This window comes from Rhincodon typus, chromosome 8 (genome assembly GCF_021869965.1).
Source record: "Rhincodon typus isolate 14 chromosome 8, sRhiTyp1.1, whole genome shotgun sequence".
NCBI lineage: Eukaryota > Metazoa > Chordata > Chondrichthyes > Orectolobiformes > Rhincodontidae > Rhincodon > Rhincodon typus.
In genome coordinates, this window is record NC_063339.1 from 59,579,427 (window position 1) to 59,602,268 (window position 22,842).

The window sequence follows — 22,842 nt, forward strand, 5'->3', positions numbered from 1 at the left end:
AATCAGAACTGGGCGGGGCGAGGAGAGCCAATCAGCCACGCTTGCTCTGCTGGGACCAATCGACAGCGTCCAGGGCAGCCCAATCAGCGACGGGCGCGGTGGCAGTGGTGACCAATCTACGCGGCGGTGTGGAAGCGGCAGCCATTCGGCGGCGGCCGTGCTGGACGCACGTGGGCCGTGGGGCGGGGGCGCGTGCGCAGTGAGGTGGTAACTGACGGACGGGTGGTTTTGGAGGAGGGCGGCGTCGAGCCGGGGAATGTGCAGCGAGGGAGCGGGTGGGCGGCGGCCACAACAACGGCAGCTCCAGTTCGGAACCGGTGACAGCTCAGAGCAGCCCAGCTTCCCGGAGCGGACGCAGGCTGCCGGAGTCGGTTGAGTCGGTGTCCGGGCGGGAAGGGCAAGAGCGAGTTTTGAAGTTGTTTCCGAGGTGGCGGTTTGATGTCGTGGTTCACCTGGTGATGGTGTGAAGGGAGAGTTTCAGCATCTTGGTCAAGGGAGGGAGGCTGCCCTGCCTTACCCGGCCCACACCGGTCCACTCTCATCGCTCAGGCTAAGACTGACAAACTTCTGTCTTGCTTGCAAACAACGGGTGAGTCAAGAAAAGCTGAAATGCCAAGCGGCTAACCGTTCTCGTCAATTCGGAGAAAGACTTTTATTTTCACACCAGGGAGTTGACATTTCTCAGTGATGTCCACTGCAGCAACTCTCAGTGAGAGGGAAAGGTTTAGGTGGTAAATTGTAAGGTGTTCGGGATTATCACCGTTTGTTAGAGAAACTCGGTGCAGAGGGTGTCTCCCTGTGGCAGGAATTAATTTCCAAATTTGTGTTTGTCTCCTCGTTTTGAAGTCGGGGTTTATTTATTTCTTTGCTCTTTGTCTTTTTTTTTAATATCAATTTGTCTCCATCAGTTAGTGCCTCAGAGTTATCGTTAATGACTTTCCAGTGCCCGAGGGGCTGTTTGCCCAGGATTTTTTTTTTCCCCTGCATGGGACACTGTGCAAAATACAGCAGTAACTGTTGACAAGTTTCCCCACGCACTCCGATCGTTGTCTCGGCTCAGCCTTCAAGCCAGAATACCTCTGCTCGCAGTCATTTAATGCACCGTCGAGTCGTTTTCTGGAAAATAATGCTGTCCGACAGTCGGAAAGCAAATCTGTTCAGACAACTTGGAATATCACTACATATACTTGTGTAAATGTTTACAGGTTTCGGTGTAAAGTATTTGTGTTAGAGACGTTGTCAATTTATTATTCCGAATTGTATGTGCTGACAGTTTTGTGTTTGCTTCTGGGTCGGCAGTGTTCCTTATCCCAACAGATGAGAGATGTTGATGTGCCCGCTTACAGGGGGCGGAATTGCTTTAAAACTGAAAAGATTGGCAGCAAAAAGGGATATTTAGCTGATTTTAATGAAAGTTGTGAAACTTCTAGTAGAAATGCAGCTCTGACTGTACTCTGTACGATTGTTTGCATCAACCTGTTTATACTTTTAGATGTGAATATTTTTGAAATTTGATCTCTTACACCAGATAGCTGTTTAAGGTGTGAAACATGCTTTTTTTTTTGCATCGGTTCGTTATACAATGTATCACAACCCTGATTTCCCCGAAACTGGTCACTTTTAACATTAAAAACAAAAATCAGTAGAGGATTGGCTTTTGAATTGAAAATTTAATCAATTGCCAGACATGAACATTTTATTGATATTCTTCTGGATCAGTAATATGGAAAATAGTGATTGCAGTTTCTTTTCTCTGGGAAAAATAGTTGCATTAGTAAAGTGTGAAGCTTCGTACAGTACACTGTTTCAAAGTACTGTATTAACTAGCTGTGTCAAGTTGGCAAATTTTCCTCCGTGCAGCTTGTACAGGTACGTGCAGTTGAACATTGCATGTGTATCTCCAAAGTGCAGAGAATGTGATCATTTGTGTTCATAATTGCTTCTCCTGTAGCAAATGCTAGTGGCACTGGAGGTTGATGCTATGTGCATAACAACATTAAGGTGGGATACAGTTGTGATGTGCATATTTTGTATTGGAACGGTACTAGTTTTGAATCCAGTATGTATGTAATAGTTGTAGATAATACAAGCCTCGAACAAGTTTAGTCATAGAAAAATCTTTGATCTTAGTCTAGGGAAGAGATATTTTAAAAATGTAAATTAATTTCTGCCCCCCCTGCCCAACTTAACTGTAATTAACATAAAACCATTTTCTCCAGTTGGAATTAGATTGAGCTGCATGATACGATTCAAGATTGTCTGTCTGTCTGTCTGTCTGTCTGTCTGTCTGTCTGTCTTTTTTTTTAAATTAACTGTTGAATCATACCCCAGGTGTGTTCAGATTATATTTGTTTGAATTTTATTTCAATAATACCAAGTAATATAATTTCAGGAGCTTATGAAGCTTGATGGAACAATGCTTTAATCTCAATATAAGGTGAGATCATGCGCTATTCATTTTCAAAGCAAAATTGAGCTTGTCAAGACAGCTATAACGTTTAGAAAACTAAAATGCAAGTCATTCATTTCAAAAAGATACACTTGATAAAAGATAAATGTCATAGATATAATCAAAATATTGTGTATAAACAAACATTTGTAGAAATAAACAGTTTTATTTAACTTTATTTTATTTTAGTTCCCTTTCTTTGAAATGTATATTCTGAATGTGTGTTTTTTTTGTCTCTGAAGTATTTTGTGTACCTTTTTTTGTTTTGAAAGGTAAAAGTGGTTATTTGAATTGCTCAAGTTGTTTATTTGTGATACAACTTCTAAAATTATGTTTAGCTACTGAATATACCGGAGGGTAAACTATGGTTGTTATTAAATACAAGTTCTTTTGGTTTGCTTTTGTTTACTTTCCAATTCCTTGAAGCAAACAACCCCAGTGAGATTTTGGATATCTGTAGACATTGTTCTGGCATCCTTGTATTTCCAGTACCTCTATTTACTTATTCTAATGATGTGATGTTAAGATATTTATTGTCAATTTGTAGTTGCCCAACTGAGTGCCTTACTTGGGCCCTTTCAGAGAACATGTAAGAGTCATGTATACTGTAGTGGCATGTAGGCCAGACCAGGTAAGAATCTGATTTTCTTCCCTGATGAGACATTTGTGAACCACGTGAGATTTTGAGACAACATGATAGTTTCATGGATGCCACAACCAAAGCGCGCTCATATCTAACTTAATTAACTGAGTTTAAATTCTCCAACTGGCTTGATGGACTTTGGACTTTGAGCTAACATCTCTGAATTATTTGTCGAGGCTCCAGATTGCACATCATGTAATTATAATTTAGTGGCCTTGATTACAGAAAGTGTTTGTCTCTTTGCATGTGACTGGTAAGAACCTTGTTTTCCATCCTTAAAGGGGGAGAAAATGGAATAATTGTTATCTTCACAAAAGTCCAGCTGTAATCCATAACCCAATATAATGAATTCACCAATGGCCTTTTAAGTAGGACTAATTATATTTCAAAACTCCAATAGTAAATATGGAACTGTCAGATCCGACTCTCCCTACAGGTTTAAGTTAACAAATAGAAGAACGGCACAATCATCCAGATCAATCTGACCCAATAGTAAATGTTGCATATCTTCTAGTCTACTGGGGCATTTTCTACTAAAATAGATAACATTTCAAATTCTTCTTGCTAATATTTCTTTACGCCTGGTTTTATTCCAAATCAGCAGCTGATTGACTTTTTAAAAATAAAACAACTGCAACAAAATAGACAAAATCCCATCCAATTTTCACTGTCAAATTGAGCTTTTTTTTATATATAGATTTAATTGTTCTACTGATACAGGTACATTGGCATATGGGCTTTGTCACTGAACTGCTAATTATATGCTTGATTGATTACTGCATAACAACATTATTCATTGTATGATGCATTGGAATTTTTCAGTCTATAGTAGCTATTTACTGCAATTCAGTTCATTGCTTTGCGATCACCGATGATCGAATTGTCAAGGTCCCAGGATTTTGGAGTGGTAATGGCAATAGAATTGCACATTGATCATTACTCCACTGAAAGCGGCAGTAACTTCTGCAGTCTGTTGCATGCCCAGAATAATGCAAAAATTGAGAAGCTGCTGTTATTACAGTAGAGGATATGTTGTTGAGAGAGCTTTCTTCCATCTTCCTTCCTGAGCCCGAAAAGAAAAGGCAGTCAGTGAATTACTGAACTTGTGCGTGGTATTCCATAATAATGTCTATCAAATAGAAGTACTACTGTACTGAAAGGAAAGGGCAGTCTGAGAACTAAGCACAGGTATGGAAAGGCATCCATATTTAGATTAACATTTGATTTTTCAGTATGTTTTTAAAAGAATGAGTTCTTAATTGTGAATGCCACAGAATGGAAATTCGTTTTCTTTGATCTTTAAATCCCCCCCCCCCGCCAACACAGTCTTTGTAGTAACCCATTGTTTAAACTTGGTACAATTTCCTTCAGATGGATGTTACCAGGATTCTGTGAAGGCAGCATGTTTATCTGATTTGTTTTAAGTGAATTTATATGACCCATTTTTATTACTGAATGTGCTTGCTTACTGCTCTTTCAGATTGCTGTTGATGAACATGTAAGAAATTTGGGTCTCATGCAATGACTAAGAAGTTAAAGATTACTTTCTAGTAAACGATGTTTTTTTTGATATTATGAATTAGGAGCAGCAGTAGGGCATTGAGTCCCTCAAACCTGCTCTGCCATTCAAAAACATCTGATTATAACCTCAAACGGCATTCCTGTAACTTTTTATCCCCGTTAGTATCTTGAGTCAAAATCTGAAGCGTTCAATTCACTTCAAACCAGCATGATGTGAGCTAAGAATATATCGCAGACATCCAGTGCAGTCATCTCATCTGTGACCAATGCTCTCAGCTAGTGTTCTGCCACTGAGTCAGAAAGAGTGGGAATATTTGTGATGAACTGACATTTTGTTTTTTTTCTCTGATTTATAATTGAGCAATATGATAATTGGATTAGTCAATTTAAAATATTTCTAAATAACCCCTTTTGACGGATTGGAATTGGATTTGGGAATACAAAGCATTAACCTTCCATAATGCTACAAATATTGTTTGTTTTACTGAGTGCACCTGTCTGCTTTTTTAAATCCCATCAGAATTATTGATTGAACTATGGTTGAAGTAATCTGTTTAGAATCAGTTATGTTTGATCATCCGAAAAAGCTTAAATATGCAATTGTGGCTGTTTATTCATCACCTGTGGTTCATTTAACATGATTGCTTGGGCTTTTTAGTAGGTATAGAATTCACAAATTAATTATTCAATATTTCGTCAAATACTTGGCAAATATAAAGAACGATTTTATATAAGTGGGATTAATTTGCATTTGAGTCTGTGAAAATACTGTTGAAACTGCAACTCAATTAGGTATCCTAACAATTTGGAAATTGAAGAAAATGACTGGAGCACAGAACTAATTTTCTGAATGTTAAAAGCACTGTTTTTAATTGATTCTCTTCAACCACAAGGGGTACTGCTCCATTCTTTTCATAAAAGAAAACGAAACAAAAGTGTCGCTCTTAATATACAGCTGATGAGAATACTTTATTTTTCATATGTCCAGAATTCACACCAACAATACATGCTGCTTCTGTTATATTACCCTTCATCAGTTTATTTAACGCAACCTGGTGTTCTGTGTAAATTGGTTCAGGTTTTCTTTTCCTTCCTGAAGTGGTCTGACAACCATGCATTAGGTGCAAAAAAACTAGTTAGTTGCCTAAATCATCTGAATAGAATTTATTTATTTACCAAAGTTTGGTAAATAACCTGACTACCTAATTGCCAGTCCCTTCACATGAAAAGGATTTGAAAGGTAATTTTACAATTGATATTGTCTTTCATAGAATCGTATAGTACTCTTTCTGAAATTTGTTTCTGTAAGTTTGTTGGTAAATGTGGCGTGCAACTGGTAGGATGAGAGATTTGAGCAAGTGGCTGACTGTTGACTGTGATAGAGCACGGTTACACATCAGGTCTACGAAGTCTAAGCTGGAACAAATTTCTTCTAGCTTCATGTATTCAAAGCTGTTGCCTAAAATGTGGCAAAGAATTCAATATAAATAACTATTTTCCTGCTACTGTAATACCTCAGTCTTGTATTGAGTCTGCATCATTTGTTGTTCATTGGCATACGGTTATTGATAATAAGGCTAGCACTTGTTCCTCATTCCCCCAGCTGCCCTTGAAGGTCATATTGAACTATCTTAAGCTGCTGCAGCAAATGAGGGTCAGTGGATCCGCAGTGCTATTGGGAAGGGAGATTCAGGATTTTGCCCAGTGACCATAAGGGAAGAATTATGAAGTTCTGAGTCAGGATAAGGTATGGCTTGAGGGCACTTGCATGCAGTGGTGCTACTATGCATCCACTGCCTTTGCCCTTCTAACTGGGGCTGTGGGTTTAGAAGGTGTTAGGGAGGCTGGTGAATTACTATTGGGCAACTTGTAGTGGCACAGTGTACCATCTATGTGAAGATTGAATGTTGATGGTATTGTCAGAGGTGCCCCTCAACGGTTGCTTTTTCTAGATGGTGTTGAATAACTTGTGTTGGAGCTTCAGTCATCCAGGCACATGGACTGTGTTCCATTACACTCTTGCTCTCAACCTTTGCAGATCATGGATGTTCTTTTCGAGAGATAGATGAGTTACTTGCTACAGAAATTCCACCCTCTTCTTGTAACCACAATAATTCTTTTTATGGCTGCCCTAGTGCAGTTTCTGGCTAACGGTAAACCCCAGGATGTTGATAGGGGATTCAAAAGTAATATCACTGAAATTCAAGGGGCAATGGTTAGATTCTTTCATATTCTCAGTTTCACAAAAGATTTTAATAAATTTGGCTGATCTGCCCTAGGCTTCACCTTCTCAGCAACTCGGTGCAAGAACAGCATCTCCTTTTCTGTCTGGGGACCCTGCAGCCTTCAGGTCTCAATATTCAGTTCAATAATTCTAGACCCTGAAAAGAACAGACAATGACATTCCCTGTATGCTGTGTCTCCTTCTCTTCACCCACTGCCCCCACTTCTCCACCCCAAGCAGGCTGCCTGCCTGTCTCCATTCTTCCCTGACCTTCCTCTCTGAACTAATGAGAGTTCAGAGGCATTATGTTCCTGTTAAGGTGAAGGGTAAGGCTGGTAGGAGTAGAGAGCAATGGATGAATCGAGATATTGAGTATAGGAGTTGGGATGTAATCGTGCAGTTGTACAGGATGTTGGTGAGGCCATTTTTGGAGTATTATACATGGTTCTGGTTGCCCTGCTATAGGAAGGATAATATTAAATTGGAGGTGAGGGGGTATGCAGATTAGATTGCCTGTTTACCCTATCCATGCCCCTTATGCTTTTATAAAACTCTAAGGTCACCCCTCAGGGAAAATAGTCTCCGCCTATTCAGCCTGTCCCTACAGCTCAAACTCTCCAACCCTGGCAACATCCTTGTAAATCTTTTCTGAACCCTTTCAAGTCTCTCAACCTCCTTCCTACAGCAGGGAGACCAGAACTACATGCCATATTCTAAAAGTGGCCTAACCAATGTCCTGTACAGCCGCAACATGACCTCCCAACTCCTATACTCAATGCACTGACCAATAAAGGCAAGCATACCAAACACTACCTTCACTATCCTATCTACCTGCAACTCCACTTTCAAGAAATTATGAACCTGCACTCGGAGGTCTCTTCAGCAACATTGCCAGGACCTCCCCAGTGTATACATCCTGCCCTGCTTTGTCTTTTTAAAATGCAGCACCTCACATTTATCTGAATTAAACTCCATTTGCCATTCCTCATCCCATTGGCCATCTATACCTCTTATGTTCACATCCAGATCATTTATACAAATGATGAAAAGTAGTGGACCCAGCGCTGATCCTTGTGGCATACTGCTGGTCACAGGCCTCCAGTCTGAAAAGCAACCCTCCATCACCCTCTGTCTTCTACCTTTTGAGCTAGTTCTCCTTCTGTTTAGTGTGATCTATCTTGCTAACCAGTCTGCCATGAGACTAAGATAAGTGGTAGAGCAAAGTCTGTAGGGAACTCTGAAAGTTTTCGGAGGGATGTAGATAGTTTGAATTTGATCTGCCAGTCCTTGGCCCACTCAATGTTGATAAATGTGAAGTTGTCCATTTTGGTAGGAATAACAATTAAAAAGGACTATTACTTGAATGGTAAATAACTCCAGCATGCTGCTGTGCAGGGGGACCTGGGTGTCCTTGTGAATGAATCAGACAGTTGGTTGGCAGATGCAGCAAGTAATTAAGAAGGTAAATGGAATTTTGTCCTTCATAGCTAGAGGGATTGAGTTTAAAAGCGGAGAGGTTATGTTACAGCTGACTGGGGTGCTAGTGAGGCCATACCTGTAGTACTGCATGCAGTTTTGGTCTCCTTACTTGAGAGAGAATGTACTGGCACTGGAGGGGTGCAGGATAGATTCACTAGGTTGATTCTAGAGTTGAGAGTTGGCTTATTAGGAGAGGCTGAATATCCTGGAATTATCTTCTTCATTAGAATTTAGAATGAAGGGGTATCCTTTAGAGACATATGAAGGGAATAGATAAGAAAGAAGCAGGGAGGTTGTTTCTACTCGCGGGTGAAACCTAGAACAAGAGCGCATACCTTCAAAATTAACGGAAGCAGATTTAGGACTGAATTGAGGAGGAACTTCCTCACCCAATGGGTTGTGAATCTGTGGAATTCCCTGCCCATTGAAGCTGCCTCATTTGTTTTTATAGCTAAGATATTTTTTGAATAGTAAAGGAATTAAAGGTTGTGGTGAGAGGGTTGGTAAGTGTCAATGAGGCCATGAAAAGATCAGCCACAATCTTACTGAATGGTGAAGCAGGCTCAAAGGGCCAGATGGCCTACTGCTGCACCTAGTTCTTATGTTCTATGTATGAGGAACCTCCGTTGAACATGTTACTGAAGTCCATATTGATTGTGCCCACTGCTCTGCCCTCAAGAAACCTGTTCATTACTACTTCATAAAACTCAATCCAGTTAGTGAGACACTATTTCCCATGCTCAAATCCATGTTGATTATCCCTGATCAATCCTTGCCTTTCCAAGCACATGTAAATCCTGGCCCTCAGGATTCCCTCCAACAACTTGCCCACCACCTATGTGAGCTCACAGGTCTATAGTTCCCTGGCTCTTGCTTGCTACCTTTCTTAAACAGTGGCACCACATTAGCCAACCTCCATGAATAGGAAATGTTTCGAAGAATATGGGCCAAATGCAGCAAATGGGACTAGTTTAGTTTGAGAAACTTGGTTGGCATTGATACTTGGACCAAAGGGACTGTTTCTGAGGTGTATAACTCTGACAACTTCCAGCTCTTCAGGACCTGTCTCCCTAACCCACCAGACCTCTCCAGCCCCTACCCCCACCCCAACCTACCCAAAAAAAATCTCCACTTAACTGGTATCATGGCACTCTTACTACTTCCTCTATCCCAGCACTCTACCTACTTGGCACATTGCCATCCAGGCTTGTAGTTACCCTTTCACAGCTGTAAAGTGGCTGTGATACTGGACATTTAAAATTCAAATGTGGTAACTGACCAGTTGTCCGTCTATCTTTCCAGCTATGCCGGGCTCCGTGGCCTGTGCTGGGCAGAGAGTTCCACACCAACACTGACGGCAATCGCCATGTTCAGAAACCTGCAGCACCTGCTGCGAGTGCAGCCGTGCACCTTTAGAGGGTATGGTGCAGCTGACTGCTCTGAACAAGTCGGTTTGATTTACCTTTTTCCTGACTGTTCTGTTATTGGTAGCTCTGATTGGAATATCCTGCCAGAAATGCGGAGCTCTTTTCTTTAAAAAAAGTAACAGTGGCCATGTGTGCGCGGTCGGTACTCCTCGCAAAATTCGACCCATGGACTTCGAATTTGTTCGGATTTAGCTTTTTGTTTACTATGCCATTTGAATGCTCGTCATCTGTTAGGCTTTCAACACACTAACGGACTGAACTTTTGAATATCTTCTCTTTTAAATCTATTTAGTAACCGAGACAGCAATAAATTCAATCAACATGGGTGTACTTGGTTACTGTAAACATCCTTAGTTTTATAAGGTCATTCAGATCCTGTTGGAGACAGCAGCGGCAATTCAGCAATAAACAGATTAATGCTAGTTTTCTTTTGGCTTTATATTTAGTTCGCGTGGGATTTGGGGATGGGGGGAGCAGTTCAGAATCCGAAAGTGTTTCAGGGCCCTGGGGCGTGTTTAGAACAGTGAGTGTGCTGAATTTGTTAAACAGTTATTCAACCTGTAAGGTTTTGTATGAAAAGTAGAAATTTGATATTAATCATACTAATTGGGTACTGCTGATTAGATCAAGGCAATTGATTGAGGTAAAAGATAATGTATTCTAGGTTCCATTCAGAGACCATGCAACATAGCAATTTTGGAAAAGGAATATCTCATTGAGAAACGTTAGTGTTTCTCACGTTGGTTCTACTTGAACAATTTGATTTTTTTAAATTTTAGGAATGCTTTGAAATAGTGTGCACCACGTTATGTTTTTGGATTTGTAAGGTTGTGATGTATGGGTGAATGGAGTCAGTCTGATTTGCTAAAGTAGTGATAAGATTTTGGCCCATTGTTGGCCATCACCAGCATACTTCTAGCTATGTAAGATGATAGCCTTGCGACAAATCGAATCCGTTGGAAATGGGGCCACTTCGTATGCTGTGGTTTTGCTGATTGGTCTATTCAGTAATCTAAGTTGCTGGTCCTGCTAAATGCTGCATATCAAGTCATTGTTAATGTTGTAGGTTTTCACTGTTAACACAAATTGTTACCCTTGCACCTGGTACTGGGTTTGATATGCAAACTTGTGATATTATGTAGGGACATAGTCTATAGGCCTATGCTTGCTCCTAATTGACCTTTTTTAAAAGGAGCCATAGGACAACTTGTGCTGTGATTGACTTGTCAACAAAGGCAACCTAAAACAACACAGTTCAGTTAAGATCAGTCTTTCATTCATGTCTGATCTTTGGCTTCATCTCCACTTTCTTGTTCACTCCCATATCCCTTGGTTTCCTGAGGGACCAAAATATCTGTCTGTTCTAGCCGCGTACATATTTAACGATGGAACCCTCTGAAGTAGATAATTCCCAAGTTCCATGACTGTGTTTGACCTCCTTGGTCTTAAATAATTGGCATGGTTATCCTAAGACTCTGCCCTGTGTTTTAGATTCTCTGATCACCAGAACCAATCTCTCGGCATCTCCCCTTGTATGTTTCAATGAGAGCACTCGAATGTTCTTCCAAAATCCAGAAAATATAGGCCCAACTTATTGAGTCTGTCACCATAGAACAACTTGGTAGAGAGCAGTTAAGTGAATCTTCACTGTACCTTGTACAGTAGTTTTACTACTTTGACTCTGCCAGTCATAGCCATTTGGGAGCCTAAACTGCAAGAATGATAAATCTAAGTGAAATGTTAGTTTGTTATAAGGCAATCGATGCTCGTGGTAAATTTATGAAAGTTGATTCTTTTTTTAAAGCTTGAAATCCTGAGGCATTGCTTTAGTAAAATGAGCAGTTGAAAATAAAATGTGCACAGATGGTGCTGACAGTCACTAATATCAGTTTATAGTGAAGCTTTGTTTGCATATAGAACCAGCCCAAGAGCTGCAATGCCTAAATCATGTGCCAGTATAACTGTTCAATGCAGGCAATCCATGGTGAGGGGGAGTCTGCCTAGTAATTTGGGTTTGGCGGTGGAGTAATTTTTTCAACTATACATTCCAGATATAAACTTGTTAGTAGAATGCATAACAGCAGAGGCATTCTGATGTAAATAAGTAAATATTTCCTGTGTTGTAACTGTATAATTCTGTACTTGTTGGAAACAGGATTGTCCATTGAGAATATTTTATGGTCAAGTAAATCTCTCTGTAGAATTGTTAGCACATGTAGGGTGATTCATTTTAGTGTGGCTTCTTATTTGATCATAATTTGGGTGCTCAGATTTGATACATATGTAGCCTTGGTGTCTCAATTGCAATGGGATGAATATAATGAGACTACTGCTAGACAGGTTTTCAGAAAGAATGAACAAATGGGTTTTGGTGTTGTTAGATGTGAACAATGGGCCTTGCCAGGCAATTGAGGCATCCTTGTTAACGAGCAAGGGGTGAAAAATGTTGTTAAAATTGATTCATCGAAAAATTCTTCTCCTGAGAGGCAGGAGATGAAAAATTATAGCACCAAAGATGTGTTGGTGGAAGACTGTACTGCAAATATCTTTACCACGAATGTACCAAATGGCTGTAATTTTGAGACCCCATGACAAATATTGCACACTTCATTGTGCCAGTTCTCAATTTATAGCTAAAACATAATTGTTCTATAAGTTTATTGTAAACACTTTTTTTTGAAATTAAGAAGCCATAATACTGAAAATAAAAAAGGACAGTTTTTTTGCCGTGACCAATAAAGGCAAGCATGCCATACACTGCCTTTACCACCCTATCTACTTGTGTGGTGACTTTCAGAGAGCTTTGGACTAGGACCCAAAGATCCCTCTGTTCTTCAATGCTGTTAAGGGTCCTGCCATTAATTTGTACTTTCCTTTAACATTTGATCTCCCAAAGCGTGACACCTCACACTTGCCTGGATTAAACTCCATCTGTCACTTCTCAGGCCATATCTACAACTGATCTATATCCTGCCAAATCATTTGACAACCTTCTAAACTATCCACAACTCCCCTGATCTTTGTATCCTCTGCATACTAACCAACCCACCCATCTACATTTTCATCCAAGACATTTATATAAATCACAAACGGCAGTGGTCCCAGTACGGATCCCTGCGGAACACCAGTAGTCGTGGACCTCCAGCCAGAAAAACACCCTTCCACCAATACCCTCTGCCTTCTATGGAAGCCAATTCTGAATCTAAATGGCCATATCACCATGCATCTTATTCTTCTGGATAAGCCTACCGTGAGGGACCTTGTCGAAAGCCTTACTAAAATCCACATAAACACCCACTGCTGTACCCTCATCAATCACCCTTGTCACCTCCTCAAAAAAAAAAATCAATCAAGTTAGTAAATCATGACTTGCCCCACACAAAACCATGCTGAGTGTCCCTAATTAGGCCATGCTTTTCCAAATGCATGTAAATCCTATCCCTAAGAATTCTCCCCAGTTGCTTCCTAACCACTGATGTAACCACTCATCAATCTATAATTTCCTTGGATTATCCCTATTTCCCTCTTGAACAGAGGAATAACTTTAATTCCTTGCCAGTCCTCCAGGACTTCTCCATTGGCTAGAGAGGATACAAAGGTCTTGGTCAAGGCCCCAGCAATCTCATCAGTAACCTGGGATAAATCACATTGGGCCCTGGGGACTATCCACTTTAAAGCTCTTCAAGAGACCAAACAGCACTTCTTTCTTGACCTCAAAATGCCCTAGCATATTAGCATGCCCCACTCTATTCTCACTATCCTCCATGTCCTTGGTGAATACCGGCTACTCATTTAGGATCTTGCCCATATCCTCTGCCTCCAAGAACCAGTTCATTCTTTTATCCTTGTGTGGTCCTACCCTCTCCATAGTTATCCTCTTGCTTATAATGTATGTATAAAATGCCTTGGGATTCTCTTTAACCCTACTCATCAAAGACATCTCATGGCCCCTTCTTGCTACCCTAATTTCCTACTTGAGTTCTTTGCTATTTTCTTTATATTCCTCATGGGCCCTGTCTGATTTTTGGCGTCCTAAACCTTACATATGCTTCCTCTTTTTTTTCTTTTTGATTAAATTCACAATCTCCCTAGTCATCCAAGGATCCCATTCCTTGCCATCCTTATCCTTCCTTCTTACTGGAACATGCTAGTCCTGGACTGTGATCAGTTCTGGGGCTGTTGGGGCTTGAGTTCTAGCACACTATCCTAGTGAGTCATGACACCATTGGAACAAAGCGACTGCATAAACTGTTACCCTGTCAACCTGAGTTTGAGCTTAATCCTGGCTGACCCCAGTAAAAGCTTCCTACTTTCTGAAATATGCATGTGCAGAATTGTTAAGGAAGTCGTGTTGGATAGCTGTTGGTACTTTTATCTGGGCCAGGGGTTGTATCAGATGCATCCAAGGATACTGAGGGAAGTGAGAATGGAAATTGCAGAGGCACTGACCATAATGGTTCAGATTTTATTGGAAATTGGGGTGGTGCCAGGGGGCTGGAAAATTGCAAACTGATGCTTTTGTTTTTAAAAAAAAAAAAAAAAAAAAACTTGTGGAAAGTCCAACAGTTACCGACTGGTCACTTTAACTTCAGTGAGAGGGAAATGTCTAAGAACTTTAGTAATTTGGGATAGAATTAACGTTCCCATAGGTGAATAGGTTAATCAAGGAGAACCAGCCTAGATTTCTTCATGGGAAGTGATGTTTAACTGACTTGCTCAAGTAAGAGGGTTGATGAGGGTCATGCTGTTGATGCAATGTACGTAGATTTCCAAAAGGTATTTGATTCAGTTTTTTTTGCACAACTGACTTGAGGAAAGGTACAGCTTGTGGAATAAAGGAGTCAGTAATATGTTGAGACAGAATTGGCTAAGATAGGAAACAATGGTTAACTGATAGTGTTTCATGCTGAAGGAAAGTTTGTAGTGGAGTTCTTGTCTGTTGTCTGTCGTCTGTCATCTGTCTTGGAACCTTTGCTTTTCGTGGCTCAAGAACGAGAGGGCAGTGATTTACAAAATGAGTAAATGTGATATGAGAAGAAACATTTTATACAATAAGTGGTTCAGGTCTGGAATGCAATATGTAGCGGTGTGGTGAAAGTAGGTTCAATTGAAGCATTAGAAGATTATATCTACCTAAATGGTGGAAGGGAGAGAGTATCACACCATTATATGCATTTGGAGAGCCACTGCATGCATGGACTGAATTTCCTCCTGCATCATAACAACTATGATATTCATTTTGGTAGCTCAATAATGAAGTAATGTAGTATGTGAGAAATTGTATCTCCAGTTTGTTCAGGATTACAGATAGGATCATAATCCAGCATTAGAATTTGCCACTAAATCGTGAGCCAAGGTATAAAATTGTGTAATGCTCACACTGACTCTTTCTGTCCCATTCTACAACCAACAGTTCCATCCTTCATATCTCTTTCCATACTTGAGATACCTGCTTCAGATTTGGCAATGGGTGAAGTTTATTAAAAAGAAATTGTTCTGGAACGAAAACATCAAGTTTTACCTTTTAAATTAGTTGAAAGAGCATTTCAACCTTTGTGTGGAGAGTGTGATAGCAAAACATGACAATCTATTCACATTGAGCTTTGCAGTAACTCGTGTTCTGTGTACCTGTTATTTTGTGAACTGTTGGGTGTTAGCACTGAAATCTTATCAGTTTGGCTTGTAGAACCTTGCAACCTATTTGCCCCTATAAACTCTATTCTGCTACTCTAGCATAATTTCATTATCCAGTTTCAAATTTAGCCTTTGTACATGTCAGTTATACTTGAATTATGCATGAATGTGTGGAACATGCCGTATGCAAGTGCAGTGTGATATTACTTTGGGATTTGTAATAGCCATAAATTCTATTAATTGAAATATTTGTCATAGGGTTAAGAAATACCTGTTGGCTTATTTCTGTTATTCAAACTACTTTGACATATGGCAATTCCTAGATTTATATTCAGGCTATGATTTCGCTCTCCAAGTCACTGCAGTAGGCTAACTTTTCAGTGATTAGGTTTGGTTAAAATTCTGCATATTTGTTTTTGTCAGGACCAATCGAGAGTTTTTTGCAATGATTGCTGTAGTTTGTGGCTAAATTGATGCAGGTGACAAAAAATTTTGTCAGTGGGAGGATTTTATCACTGACCAAGGAACGTATATTGGGTAGTGATTAGAGGTGCAAAGCATTCAAACTGAAAATTTTGAAGAGGAAAGGTTGGATTAAGTAGTTGGATTTGGGGTAGTATGTCCTGTATGTCGATGTGGGTGACTATGTTGGCAAATCAGTGTACTATAATTCTTCCATCATGCAAAGTTTTCTAGATGATGATGTAAATGATGCTTGATTTTCGGACCTGATCCAGTTATCATCTTAAGGTAGAAATTGCTGGCTGATCACTTGCTGTGGCATCAAAATGTAATCTGTCCCAGAAGTAAGAAACTGTTTATATATAATTGATAAAAACAAACAACAGCTTGAGTTAAGCATTTGAGTCATGTCTATGCAATCTATTAACAGCAATTTTCATTAAAGTGAAGTGTTAATTTGTGTAGGTGTAAAGTTGGATTTGCATGAAAATTTTGCAAATATGAAAGTGCTGTGTGGGGAAACTTAATGATGGAATATTTTCATAGGTTGTTAAACTTTTTGAATAATTTGTTTCATTGAATTGTTGCCATGTTTCCACAATGAATACACATCCAGATGAGAAATTATCAATCAGATGCTACCCTAAACCTTTTTTTAAAACAAAATCTTAAGTCTGGATTTTCAAGAAGGCATGTGCCATCAGAAAAGATGAAACATTCTGGAGCAAGTAGAAAATGACCAAATGAAAGACTTCAGAAGTATGAATGGCTTTGATCAGATCAACATAGAGAAGGTGTTTTCACTTGTGGAAGGGAAGTGTCAACCCCAGCTTTGAAATCTAAGAACCACTAATATATCCAGTAAGGAATTTGGGCAAAAATCTCAGCACCCGACATGGTTAGAATATGAAACATGGAGCATTTGAGGAATATAGCATAACTCATTCATTCAATGGGATGCTAGACATGTACTAGGGATAAAGGAGGTGAAACCTATACCAACAGTAGGAGAAGCTCATGTGGACTTTAAACACCAGTATAGATGATTGGGCTGAAGAGATGTACTGCAAACAGGCCAATGTAATGTATTTTCTAGCATAACTACTTAAAAACAAGCCGTTTGGTCCAACAGTTGTACATCTTTCACATTTTTGGAATTTCTAAATTGATAATACTAAACGGTTTATACCAGTATTATTAGTGCTACAGGACTGTTTATCTCCTGCCCGGCAAAATCTAGTTAGCACTTAAAGTGGCAGAACAGGGGTTTTGTCTTTTCAGTTCTGAAACTGTATTAAATGGAAATTCCAGGTGTTTTAATTTAGTTCTTGGCCATTAATGAGAAAACCATTGTAACCGTGGAGAGATCTATTAACCAGAGCTGTGAGCATTACTATGTTTTGACAACTATGAAGGCCATTAATTTTTTTTGTCTGAACAGCAACAACAGCTGGTGTTTCAATAGTGAATTCAATGCAGTGAGATGGCCCAAAGCATCTTGCAGGAATCTTACCAGAAATAATTTGATCGCAAGCCACATAAGGAGATAGTGTGGCAGGTTACCAGAAACTTAATCAAAGTGGTAAATCTTAAAACTGTATTAAAAAGTGTTTGTTTCTCTTTTTTTTTAAAAAAAAAAACAGTTAGAGGTGGAGAGGTATTCAGGAAATTCCACACTCTAGATTCTGGAGCACTGTAGGCATGGCCACCAGCAATGGGTCAAAGCAAGTCAGGGATGTGAAAAAGGTGAAAATTTAAGGAAGGAGAAATATTTGGGAGTTTGTAGAGTTTGCAGGAATTTATAGATAGGAAAGAGCAAGATTTTGGAGGAATTTGAAAACCAGGATGGTCAATTCAAATCTCGGGTGTTGCTGTACCAGGAACCAGTGCAAGTTTGAGCACTAAGTCAAACTTGTCTTTTAGAAGATCTGAACAATTTTTTTGTTACGTTCTGTGCATCAAATGGCATGATTCCATCTATCTTCCATGAATGCAAAATTCGCTTTTGCTTTGTAGAAACTCAGTATGGCGTTCGTGAGGGTTTTCTATGATGCGCAATTTAGGTACAAATAGGTAAGATTTGTATACAACAACCAGGTGCGTTTGCATGATTCACTGAAGTAAAAGAACATTTCCTGTTGGCCTGTATTTTTGGATCTAAGTTAAGACAACTTATAGGAAGACATTTTGTTGCATTAAAGTTTAACCCTTGTTTCAGACCTGATCGCTCTTGGATATGTAGCAGTTGCCTTTTAGCAGCCGTCTAATCGACTGGATATCATTCAAGTCTTTCTCGTGCTGTCAGACACATTAGTAACTGCTGCCAGATCTGTCGAGCTATTGCACAATTTTTTGGTTTGACTTGTGTTCACTTTTTTTGTGTAATATAGTATGTCTCTTTGTTCATGCAGGATCAGTAACTGCAGGCTCTCTTAATTGCAGTGAGGAGAAGCTTTCTTTCTCTTTCTCCACCTCCTAAACCGTGCTCTAGTTTCCATATCTACTGAACTATCCAGCCTTGAATGCATGTAAGCTTAGTTTGAAAGTGTGATAGTATTTGAGCAAAAGAAAAAGCAGTATGCTTTAGGTTCTTGGGTGAAATGCTGTGCAATCTACTGTTATAGGTGCTTAAGATTTTTTTTAAACTTCTAAAACTATTTCTTCCATTCAGGGCTTCAGCACACACAATTGACATTAAAAAAAAATGCATTTGCCAGTATGTAGATTTGGATATTCCACAGTCCTATACTGAGCATTGTGAATTCCTTTTTTTTTTAAAAAAACCCTCTTTGCTTCATTCTCTGCTAATGATTTTTGGCAAACTTTGTTCCCAGTTTCTTTGATTTGGCACAATGCTGGCTTTTGAGTCTGCTGCTTTGTATTGTTAGTGCTTTCCTTTTAATAACAGTTTGCATTTTTATCGCACATTTGTCAATCAATATTTTACGCAAAGACATAAGTTTGTATTTGGACACAACCAAACACTGGGTCAGAAGTACATTAGAGGAATGTCTTTAAATGAAGAGAACAAAGTAGAAAGAATTCTCGAGCTTGGGTCCTAGGGAGCTGAAGACAGTGGGCGCAGATTAAATTGGGGATGTGCAAAAGGCCAGAACTGGAAAAGTGGAGAGATCTTAAGAGCAGGATAATGGAGTTTGAAAACCAAGATACAAACTTTAAAATTAAGATGTTGCCAGCCCCAGAGCCCATGTAGTTTAGCAAGTGTATACATGACAACAGAACAATGTTTTTAGGATTAGCTCATTTTAATGTAGATTGTGGGATGTTGGCAGTGGAGGGTAGCTCAAGGACATGGATAAGAATTTCAGCAGCAAAAAAGTGAAACCACAGGCAGTGGTTGGGCAGTGTTATGGAATTGAAAGTAGGTGGTCTTGGTGATGAATTATGTGATTGAGGCTTATCCTGGGACCAAATATGGCATCAAGCTTTTAAGTCAAATTTCTCAAATTGTAGGGTCAGTAGAAATTTGGGCATTTGAGCTCTGAGGCAGCAATTGTCAATTCAAGCTCCATGACTTCTGACCGCTGTGAGGACCCTTTTTAAATGCTTGCATGTTTTTTCTTGCTGCATTAGTGTGGCCTAATGACCTTTTTTTTCTGAGGCCTGATTATTGCTGCAAAGAAAGCCTGCAAGTAGGTATGTCAACTGACCAATTTCACCCCCTCCCTCCCACTCCTTACCTGTACTCTCATCACCATTCCACCTACCTTGCCCAGCCCTCACCCCTCCTCCTCTCTTTTTATTTCTGAAGAAGAGTCCTGACTCTCAGTCAACTTTCATGCTCCTCTGATGCTGCCTGGCCTGCTGTGTTCCTCCATCTCCACACTGTTATCTCTGCAAGTAGGCAGGATAGGATTTTTTTTGAGACCCTGCCTCCTCTTCAACTTCCCTGTGCTCAACTTCTGTTTGTACAAAGCCCCTCCCCATTTGAGTGACAAGCTTGCCCACTCCATCCATCAACACTCAACTCTCCCCCTAAATTTTACCAAGATAATGTCAAACTTAATGCATTAAACTGTGGGTGCATTGGGGAATGCTTTGGGAAGCATTACTTTCAGTAATTCGATGTATTGTGCAACTCTTTTTTTTTAAAAAAGAAAAAAAAAAAATGTGACTGATTAAACTCAAAATAATTGAGAAATTGGCTCCCAAGTCTGATCAAGTTTACAAGATATAACAAAAGTTGATATATAATTCTTTTTAGAATTTGGACTCTGTTAATTTTACCTTGACTTAACGTTTCTTTTTCTTTAAATAAAGATATCGTTTATTTGGAACAGTGAACTAATGATCACTTCCAAAAATGCATGTAACTTCATTTATGTAGCTTTTGTAGGAGACCTGAGTTGTTAGTTATATATTTACAAAATTGAACTGATTGTGAAATAGGTCAGGGACACAAATGGTTTGAGGTCAGTTCAGAATCAATTCTGTATTGGTCACTTCCGGGATTCCTGATGTCATGCCACCTTTAGCCATCTGAAGTCCAGTTGTGCAAGTGGTAAGGTGTTGGCAGGCTGTAGCTTCCGTATATGGTTCATTTTAATTGCCTCAGACGGAGGAGATTTGGCACCCTGCTTTGATGGGAACTTGATGATAGGTGGGGAGGTGTCTGTAGTCGCGGTGCTACCCATGGAATGTGTCCTGAGGTGTCTAAAGTTGCTATCAGCTGGGATCGAAGCAAGTGTGTTTTTTTTTCTTTAATAAAACACAACTGCAGATGCTGGAGATTGGAAATAAACAGAAATTGGAGAAACTAGGCCTAGCAGCATCTGTGGGGAGAAAGCAATTAACATTAAATTTTGAAATAAATAGAGGGGGGGAGGCAGATGGTTAGGTGGAGAGGAGACAGACAGACAGGCCAAAGAGGCGGGGATGGAGTCAGTAAAGGTGAGTGTAGGTGGGGAGTTAGGGAGGGGATAGGTCAGTCCAGAGAGGACGGGCAGGTCAAGGGGGCAGGATGTGGTTAGTAGGTAGGAGGTGGGGGTGGGGCTTCAGGTGGGAGGAAGGACGGACAGGTTAGGGAAGCAGGGACGAGCGAGGCTGGTGTTGGGATGCGGTTAGGGGAGGGGAGATTTTGAAGCTTGTGAAGTCCACGTTGATACCATTGGGCTGCAAGGTTCCCAAGCGAAATGAGGTGTTGTTCCTGCAACCTTTGGGTGGCATCGTTGTGGCACTGCAGGAGGCCCAGGATGGACATGTCATCCAAGGAGTGGGAGTGGGAGGGGGAGTTGAAATGGTTCGTGACCGGGAGGTGCAGACGTTTGTCGTGAACCGAGTGTAGGTGTTTCACAAAGCGGTCTCCAAGCCTCCGCTTGGTTTCCCTGATGTGGAGGATGCCACAACGGGAACAGCAGATACAGTATACCACATTAGCAGATGTGCAGGTAAACATCTGCTTGATGTGGAAGGTCGTCTTGGGGCCTGGGATGGGGGTGAGGGGGGAGGTGTAGGGGCAGGTGTAGCACTTCCTGTGGTTGCAGGGAAAAGTGCCGGGGGTGGTGGGGCTGGTGGGGAGTGTGGAGCGGACGAGGGAGTCACAGAGAGAGTCGTCCCTCTGGAAGGCAGATAAGGGCGGGGAGGGAAAAATGTCTTTGGTAGTGGGGTCAGATTGCCTCAAATGTGGAATGCCTCACCTCGGGAGCAGATGCGGCAGAGGCGATTGGGAATAGGGGATGGCATTTTTTTTGCAGCAAGGTGGGTGAGAGGAGGTGTATTTTAGGTAGGTGTGGGAGTCGGTAGGCTTGAAATGGATATCGGATTCTAGGTGGTTGCCAGAGATGGAAACAAAGGTCCAGGAAGGGGAGAGAGGTATCAGAGATGGTCCAGGTGAACTTCAGGTTTGGGTGGAAGGTGTTGGTGAAGTGGATGAACTGTTCAAGCTCCTCGTGGGAGCACGAGGCGATGCCGATACAGTCATCAATGTAACGGAGGAAGAGGTGGGGGATAGGGCCAGTAGTATAGCTTCAGAAGAGGGTCCAACGCATCATCCTCTGGCACTTCTGCCGTCTGCAATCGGACCCCACTACCAAAGGCATTATTCACTCCCCACCCTTTATCTGTTTTCCGGAGGGACCACTCTCTCCGTGACTCCCTCGTCCGCTCCACACTCCCCACCAGCCCCACCACACCCGGCACTTTTCCCTGCAACCGCAGGAAGTGCTACACCTGCCCCTACGCCTCTCCCCTCACCCCCATCCCAGGCCCCAAGAAGACCTTCCGCATCGAGCAGATGTTCACCTGCACATCTGCTAATGTGGTATACTGCATCTGCTGTTCCTGTTGTGGCCTCCTCTACATCGGGGAAACCAAGCGGAGGCTTGGAGACCGCTTTGTGGAACACCTACGCTCGGTTCGTGACAAACGACTGCACCTCCGGTCGCGAACCATTTCAACTCACCCCTCCCACTCCTTGGACGACATGTCCATCCTGGGCCACCTCTAGTGCCACAACAGTGCCACCCGCAGGTTGCAGGAACAGCACCTCCTATTTTGCTTGGGAACCTTGCAGCCCAATGGTATCAATGTGGACTTCACATGCTTCAAAATCTCCCCTCCCCCCCGACCGCATCCCCACACCAGCCCAGCTCTGCCCTGCCTCCCTAACCTGTCCGTCCTTCCTCCCACCTGAAGCCCCACCCCCACCTCCTACCTACTAACCACATCCTGCCCCCTTGACCTGTCTCTCCTCCCTGGACTGACCTATCCCCTCCCTAACTCGCCACCTACACTCTCCTTTACTGGCTCCATCCCCGCCTCTTTGACCTGTCTGTCTCCTCTCCACCTATCTGCTTCTTTATCCATCTTCCATCCACCTCCCCCTCTCTCTCTGTTTATTTCAGAATCCCCTTCCCCACCCCCATTTCTGAAGAAGGGTCTGGGCCCAAAACGTCAGCTTTCCTGCTCTGATGCTGCTTGGCCTGCTGTGTTCATCCAGCTCTACACCTTGTTATCTCCGATTCTCCAGTATTGGCCGTTCCTA

At 41.2% G+C, this 22,842-nt stretch overlaps 1 protein-coding gene across 1 annotated transcript in view; it reads left to right on the forward strand.

Annotated features, from left to right (window-relative positions):
• The first annotated feature begins 221 nt into the window (after positions 1-221).
• stxbp6 (syntaxin binding protein 6 (amisyn)) overlaps positions 222-22,842 on the forward strand; it is a 190,520-nt gene continuing 167,899 nt past the window's right edge. Inside the window, exon 1 of the mRNA XM_048600397.1 lies at positions 222-589. The gene's annotated coding sequence lies outside the window, so the exon portion shown is untranslated. The remainder of the gene's footprint in view (positions 590-22,842) is intronic.